Consider the following 7,567-nt stretch of genomic DNA (forward strand, 5'->3'; position numbering starts at 1 on the left):
ATTTACATCATACACATAAACATAGAATAATCCTATTGCATAACATATGCTTATAACACTAGTAGAACGAGATTCTATCCAATAGATTTTTCTCTAGTTGACATAATATTGACCACTTCCCTCCGAGAGGCTTTTAGTGGTCGACCACTTCCCTCCAAAAGCCTTTGTGTGGTCGACCACTTCCCTCTGAAAGTCTTTTCGTGGTCTTACATCCTTTTAATCCAACTCGATTCCCTCCGAAAGGTTTTTCTTTAGTTGACATACATATAACACATAGTCCACATAATAAGTAAGTTCATGAGAACTCACCTGACTATAAGACAAGATGGAAATCCACAAACTCAGCTAGAGGTATTAAGTATTCCCCATAACTACACAATAAATAACCTTAATTTAATAATTAAGATAAAACTTTTATTTACGCCTCCTCGTCGAGTCGAGGTCTATTAAAAGCTAATCTAGGAGCAAAATACCATTTTGCCTCTCCAAGACCTAACCCCTAATACAGTTGACCAAAAGTCATACTTGGTTAAAACGTCAATGGTCTACGGCCATCTGCATCGTGGCCAGTCCTTAGCCATGTTGTGGTCCAGTCATGACAAAACAGTCGCGAGACTCACTTGAAAAACGCGTCGTGGCCGGTCCTTGGTTGTGTTGTGGTTTCTCTGCAGAGCTTTTAACTCATTAAGCTCTTAATCCGTCAAGTCCAAGTCTCATACTTTCTAGCAACGCTTTCGTACTCACTCAAGGTCCATAAAAATCGTAACTTTATGGACATGCATGTCTTATGCATGTCTCACACCACTCTACGTCAAAAATGGTATATATACATACATATATATATAGTCATAACTCTTTGCATGGCACCAAATGGAGATAAAGACCAGATCCAAGACATAAAATACCCTTCGGACCTTATGGAACAATACAGTTGCAAACTTTATTCCAAAACTTCATCCATGATCCATATAATGGACAAAGCAAACTTAAAACTCAAGATCTAAAGAGTAATAAACATAAAGGTTGAATCTCGGAGACTTACAATGGTCCAGAAGGTGATCAAAATGCTAGATCAAGATTGCTTGTTGCTTCTTTACTTTACCATTGCACTTCCTTCTCCTTCAAAGTGCAAGAACAATCAAAAGAGGCTCAATAACAAAGAGGAGAGGCAAGGGTTTAACAAGGGATCTCTTGAGGTCATAGAGGCTGATGGCGGAGGAAACCATATCTATCACATCCTTTAAATAGGGCCCAAGGCCCAAGACCTAGAGTTTGGAGTCCATGCGTCATCACGTATCGGTCTACACTTAACCAGACCGCTACTTAAATGATGTAGCAGCGCCGCGGTACGCATTATGCTCGTGTCGCATTTCCTCAGCACCCTAAATCTTCCAACTAAACAATTCAATTTTTAAGGATAGTTCATACCTGAAAAATGAGTGTTACATATTTTGCTTTGTTTGATGTTTTTTGAGACAGAATTTTGTAGAGTGACATTAATTAGTGTACCCGAGATTACTTATGTCATATGACTTTGTTTTTTAATTATTACATGGAGTAATCATCTGACCCTCGTGTTCCCAAGATCACATTAGTTTATCTGATTGTGCATTTCGGACCTCCATATTCGTATTTAATAAAAAAATATGATTATAATATAAATATTACATATTTTTACATAATAATACGATTTAAATGTAAAAAAAATTGAATTTATACAAAGAAAAAAATATGGTTTTTAAATGTAAAAAATGCAATTATATCGTTTCTAATGTAAAAAAAAAGTAGTGATACAACTTTAAATAAAATATGTTAAACATTGAACAATTAAAGAATGATGTTCGATTTGGAACAAAAATGGAACGTCAAAAAGAAAAAAATAATAATAATAATAAAGTGAAAGCTTAGTGTTTAAATTAAAAAAAAAAAAAATTAAAACTTCGTTTAAAAATTGAAAATAAAAATAAAAACTTGGTGTATTTTATGTCGCTTTTTGTGTCTCAATTTTGACATATTATCATGTCATATCGGCTATACAATAAGTTACCACAAGATCGTCATAACGTAAAATTAAGTTGGACACCAATAATACAATTTACAACAAATCAAATCATATGAACGTTTGTGTAACCCTTAGGCTATATGGAGTGGACTCGAAAGGGAGCTCGGCATCACGGACATAGTTACATTGCATCAAGGTGGGTCCTAGGACCTACTTATTTTTATTAATAATAATACAAAGTATACAAGGAAAAAAAAAATAAGGACCTATCTTAATTCATTACAATCTTTGGCAATATATATATATATATATATATATATATATATATATATATATATATATATATATATATATACTAGTGAAGTTAAAAGGGCGGTGATAATCACGGCCCTAGACAACTTATCTGTAAGCTTGTTTTAAGTCATTCCAAGAAAAACATGTATGAAGACTTGGGGTATTTAGCCCATGATTGGTCTTAAAATTGTAGTTAAAAAAATGGACGTAAGATGCTACAATTGAGTAAATTTTCAAAGTACATCATAATAAGAAAAAAAAGATACAACATTTTTGAATGTTGACTTTGCTCCACTTAATTGATCATTACAACCGATGATCAAAGTATCGTGTTTCTAGTCAATACCAATAAACAAGAATTATCAGTGTCCAGTTAAGCAGTCCAACCTTCTTGATCTTTTTATCTTCCTTCAATGCACCATCCTTTGTTCCGTGCCTACGGTGGACTAAACCTGTGATTTAGAGCATCGGATGTGAATAAATTTGTAATTTACTCGGAAATCAACCTTTAAATGCTCAAAAAGTTAGCAAATTCTTCTATTGCAGAAGCCAATTCACTTTCCAGATGTTCCTAGATCACAAAAAGTGGAAACGATAAACATAGATTCAAAAAGGTCACGCTAATTAAAAAATAATAATAATAATAATAATAAACAAACAGCTAATACATGGATACATGGATACCCTTGAGGCCTTGAACATGAAACGAGTTAAAGACAACATATATGTAGGAAGGTCTAGCCATAGGGGTCCACTTGATTAATCTACCTACACCACCATCCAGCCCTTTAAAAAATCAAATGGACACCTTATTAACCCCACCAATCATCAGGTGCTTGTATCTATGCTCAATGGTAAATGCATATTATGTACCTATAAAATCAAAACTCAAAATAGATGGGCTTGTTTTTTTTTAGGTACCATTTTCAAAAACTTGAACGACAATAGCCCTCAATTGCAACTTTTACTAAATTATTTTGTAGTATTCAAATTCTCAACAAAAATATTGGTAATCTGAGAGTTTCCTGAAGGATCAAATAACATTTTGAATACCTTTTATTTGAAATCTTTCAAGGGTATTGTTGTCATCACTACTTGGATGAGTATCAGGGTTATTTTTTTCATTATCAGGAACTCCAGTTTGAACAAACGTCGTAAAACTTGGATGAAAACTTCTAGTAGCGGCTTGCAAACCAGTTGAGTTTGTAGCATTTAATCGATAGATAAGCCAACTTCTATTTCGTGCATGATCCCATCATCAAAAATAGAAAATAAACTTGTTACTTCAAACATTCTAATTCAACGATTATTATTTGTTCAAGAAAGAAAACATCAGCAAATTGTCTTAGCAAAACACCAGTTAAGAGTGTGTATATTACCTGAAACTTTCACAACAATATTAACCTCATCATCTTTCCAATATGTTCCGGGAACTTATACAAACTCCTACAAAAAGAAATGCACATCTTACAATGTTTAAACAGCTTTAGGAGGGGAAAAAAAAAAGCAAAGCAAATTTGTTATGCTTTGAGCACTTGTTGTTTTCTTTGTAAGATTTTGAATGCTATTGAGCCGAACCCACAAAGGGATCAATTTGGATCCCCTTCATGTAAACCATCACAAGGTTGTCCTTGACATCTTACAAACCAGGTAACAACTTAACCAAATGAAAACCATAAATACCAACAGGGTATGCATCAAAATAAGAAATCCTAATACCCGGACATGGCTTCAAGTCCACAAGAATCATGATACAGTCACTTGTAGCACACTTCCTACTCAATGATGTCTTTCAGAAAGACTCCTGAATTCTCAAGCTTATTAGTTGGCCTAAAATCATCATGTGTATCTGGATCATACAAAATGATTTTTTTATAGAAAAATTGTTGAGAACTGCTTTGAGTTTTGAATTATAAGATATAAATATCAATGTTCAATCGTATAACAATTCAACTTTCAGGGGAAGCATTACTTTTGAAACTAATTATCGAATTAGGTGTAATATTAACAGGTTTCTATCTATGAGTTTAAATGTTGCAATTCTCTTGGGACATCACCTAAAAATGGATTTTTTTTTGGCAATTTTCAGTCTATAATACTTATCAAAAAAGAATATGTGTTCTAAATAAAGCACAAAATTAACAGAAATATGTTGGAGATGACATGTAAAAACCAAAAATCCTCATAAATTCATTACAATTCATGCTTAATTCTTAAGTCTTCCACCCATCCAATTTGCTACCAGATGGACCATTTGGGGTTATGTCAACATATGACTTGAGTATTCCATCAATAAATGGAATCCTAGGGAGAAAGATCAAGATTCTATTAAATTTGGGGAAATGGTCTCAAGGAACACCCTTTTGTCTTCTATTTTTATGATTTAATATTTTTTTGTGACATCTCAATGGACTTCTGGTAAAAAATGGCTAAGATCACAAGGCATTTATGGTCGTATTGCATAAAATATGAGTTAATTAAAGAAGAAAACTTTTAATCTGGATCCAAATGACTTGATTTATGTTTTACAATAACAAAATTTGGGGCAGTGAGAGTACAACTTACATGACACTACCTGAGACTGAAATGATGGAAATCAACATCTACAGTTTGGTACCGGTTATGAAGGTGGAGTAGAAGTCAATATGAAAAATTGCAAGAAACAAAACCTGCAGATGTAAAACAAAAACTATTAAGGGGTTAAGCAAGGATACATTTATTAAAAAAAACAAATTAAGCAAACACCATGGCGTTAAGCAATGAATCGAATGAAAAGAAACATCACCAAAAGATGATGTAGAACCACCTTATGATTAAACAAAAGGTCCAAACAATCAGGCACTTATGTTTTGTGACGTTACAATTTGAGGCCATTGTTAAAACCGTAAACATCCCCACCTAGGTTTTGTAGAATCAGATGACCCCTAAAAGAATAAGAGATAAGGATACAGAAAATGAAAAGTGAGAAGATGAGATTGATGCGTAGTGGAAAAGAAAGAGAAGGAGATACATAATCGTTATGAAGGAGAGGGAAGTAACATGCAACGGGAAGGTGGAGGTGGAATCGAGCACCGGTGGGTGATTGATTACACACAATCTTCCTTATTGTCTTCTTCTGAAAACAATGAAAAAATGTTAATCATATGATAATTTATTCATACCAGAGGAAGAAGATGATTTCGAGGCAGTGGTTTTTAAGAGAACGAGGAGCAAAGGAGAGAGAATTGAGAGGGTATAGACGGTGGTATTTTGGGGAAGAAGCCTAACGGTAAATGTGAAGGGTTTCTTGGTAATTGGAACATCGGTGCTGGTGGAGCATGTCTAGCTTTGTGGAAGAGTTGTATTGGACGATATTGGCGGTGAGAGTATAAGAAACAGGGATTGACGCGCCTAACAAAAAACCATGCGTGAAATGCACATCCTGACCTGAAGAAAAATCATAGGAAAATAACATATGGTTTATATATATATATATATATATATATATATATATATATATATATATATATATATATATATATATATATATATATATATATTAGCACGTATTTTATAGAATAGTCCAATGCTTCAATTCACTTTAGATTTATTAACTAGGTAATAGCTTAGACATCCCCATTTTTACGGTCTGAAAAGACATCTTTATGCTTACTTTAAAACAAGGTATTCTTAATATTGTGGAATGTATCCCATAAAAGTATTTTCGAAGAAACGTTTTTTATTGATTATTAAAAACTTGAAATGTCATAACTAATACAAGAAACATAAGCTTAAACTTAGTCATTATAGGCCTTACAACATATTAATACTATGGTCTACACTTCCTCGAATCTTTCCCCAGATCTAAACATCACTACTCGTGTACCTTTATATCGCTACCGGTGATATGAAGAAACTGAGTGGATCAGGCTTCGGAGCCTGGTGAGCACATAGGGTTTTCAACCCACAATATTATTATTATTATTAATATATATATATATATATATATATATATATATATATATATATATATATATATATATATTAAAGAAATGAAAGTTAGGAATAGTAAAATGGATTTGATTTTGTTATTTCTGGCCCTTTATTTTGATTGCTTTTGTAGGCGGACATATCTGTTTTCATTTTTGTCCTAATTGGTCCCTCTGATAGGGATCAATTTTTACTTTAGCCCCTGGACTTTTTATCTTTTTCGGATTTCTCAAATTTAATACCTGGTCAATTTATGTTTACAACCTAGTCTATGGCTGGTCAATTATGTCTGGCCGGAATTCCTCATCTGATCCCACCGCTTTTGTTTATATATGTGGCACATCATTAGTGACCAATCGACACGTTTCACCTACATGTACCTTTCCACCGCCTTACTATAATACTATTCCTTCATGGTAATCAAAAATCAGTCTTTCAAGAAAAACATACCCTCCACCTTCTCTCTTTCGTTTCGTCTCCACCCATCACCGCTCCCTCCGCCAATCCTTTTCTTCCAGTTTCGATTACGTGTTCATCGTCTTCAGCCTATACCTCCACCAGCAACCCACTGCCAGTGTATTGCCTGCGACACACCCCCAACGCACCACCATCGACTCCCCTTACCGTCAAGGACCACCGCCCTGGTCGACACTGGACGATCACAGATGTTTATTTTCATACGAATCCAATTCGTTTCTATTTTGGGATTTCATTCTCTCCATTAATGTTTAAACCCTAAATTTCATATGATTTTTTTCTCATTCAATTTGATTACGCGCGACACTGATTCTATTTCAAATCTTCGTTTTTCAGCGATTTTACCCTTTGTGGGAAAAGAGGGGCACTTCAATGCATCTGATGCTGATGGAAATGGTTTGTCGAATGTAACTGACTTCAATGAGTAAGTTATTAAAGGTATAAAAACTTATATATGGTTTTCTTTTTACACTTCCATCTTCTTCTTCTCCTAAAATTTGAGGCTTTTTTGTGATATTTATGTTTCAGCACCCTGCAGAGACTCATAATCCTAGACTGGTTCAAAGTAAGTTCAAGGAGTTCTTCCATGGACTATTTAACCTTGTAAGAAAATATGATGAAGATAGTCATAATTATTCACATCATAATCCTAGACTGATTCAAAGTAAGTTCAAGGAGTTCTTCCATGGATTATTTAACCTTGTAAGAAAATATGATGAAGATAGTCATAATTATTCACATGAATCTACTGATTCATTGGAATCCCCTACAAAGAACTATTTTGATTTATACTTTTTTTTATTTGGGCGTTGCTAATATCTTATG

The 7,567-nt window shown here is 33.7% G+C and overlaps 1 long non-coding RNA gene across 2 annotated transcripts; it reads right to left on the reverse strand.

Annotated features, from left to right (window-relative positions):
* Positions 1-2,522: 2,522 nt before the first annotated feature.
* Positions 2,523-5,594, reverse strand: LOC145168688 (uncharacterized). 2 transcript variants are annotated; one of them, XR_013742010.1, is made up of 6 exons: positions 5,307-5,594; positions 5,103-5,220; positions 4,862-4,965; positions 3,676-3,742; positions 3,350-3,531; positions 2,523-2,867 (listed from the first exon to the last, which is right to left on the reverse strand). It is a non-coding gene; the product is annotated as an uncharacterized LOC145168688 (long non-coding RNA). The 2 variants fall into 2 exon arrangements; XR_013742009.1 differs by having other exon boundaries at positions 3,676-4,965.
* Between the last annotated feature and the right edge of the window lie 1,973 nt (positions 5,595-7,567).

The sequence above is a fragment of the Lactuca virosa genome, chromosome 4 (assembly GCF_052849685.1).
Source record: "Lactuca virosa cultivar CGN04683 chromosome 4, Lactuca_virosa_CGN04683_v6, whole genome shotgun sequence".
NCBI lineage: Eukaryota > Viridiplantae > Streptophyta > Magnoliopsida > Asterales > Asteraceae > Lactuca > Lactuca virosa.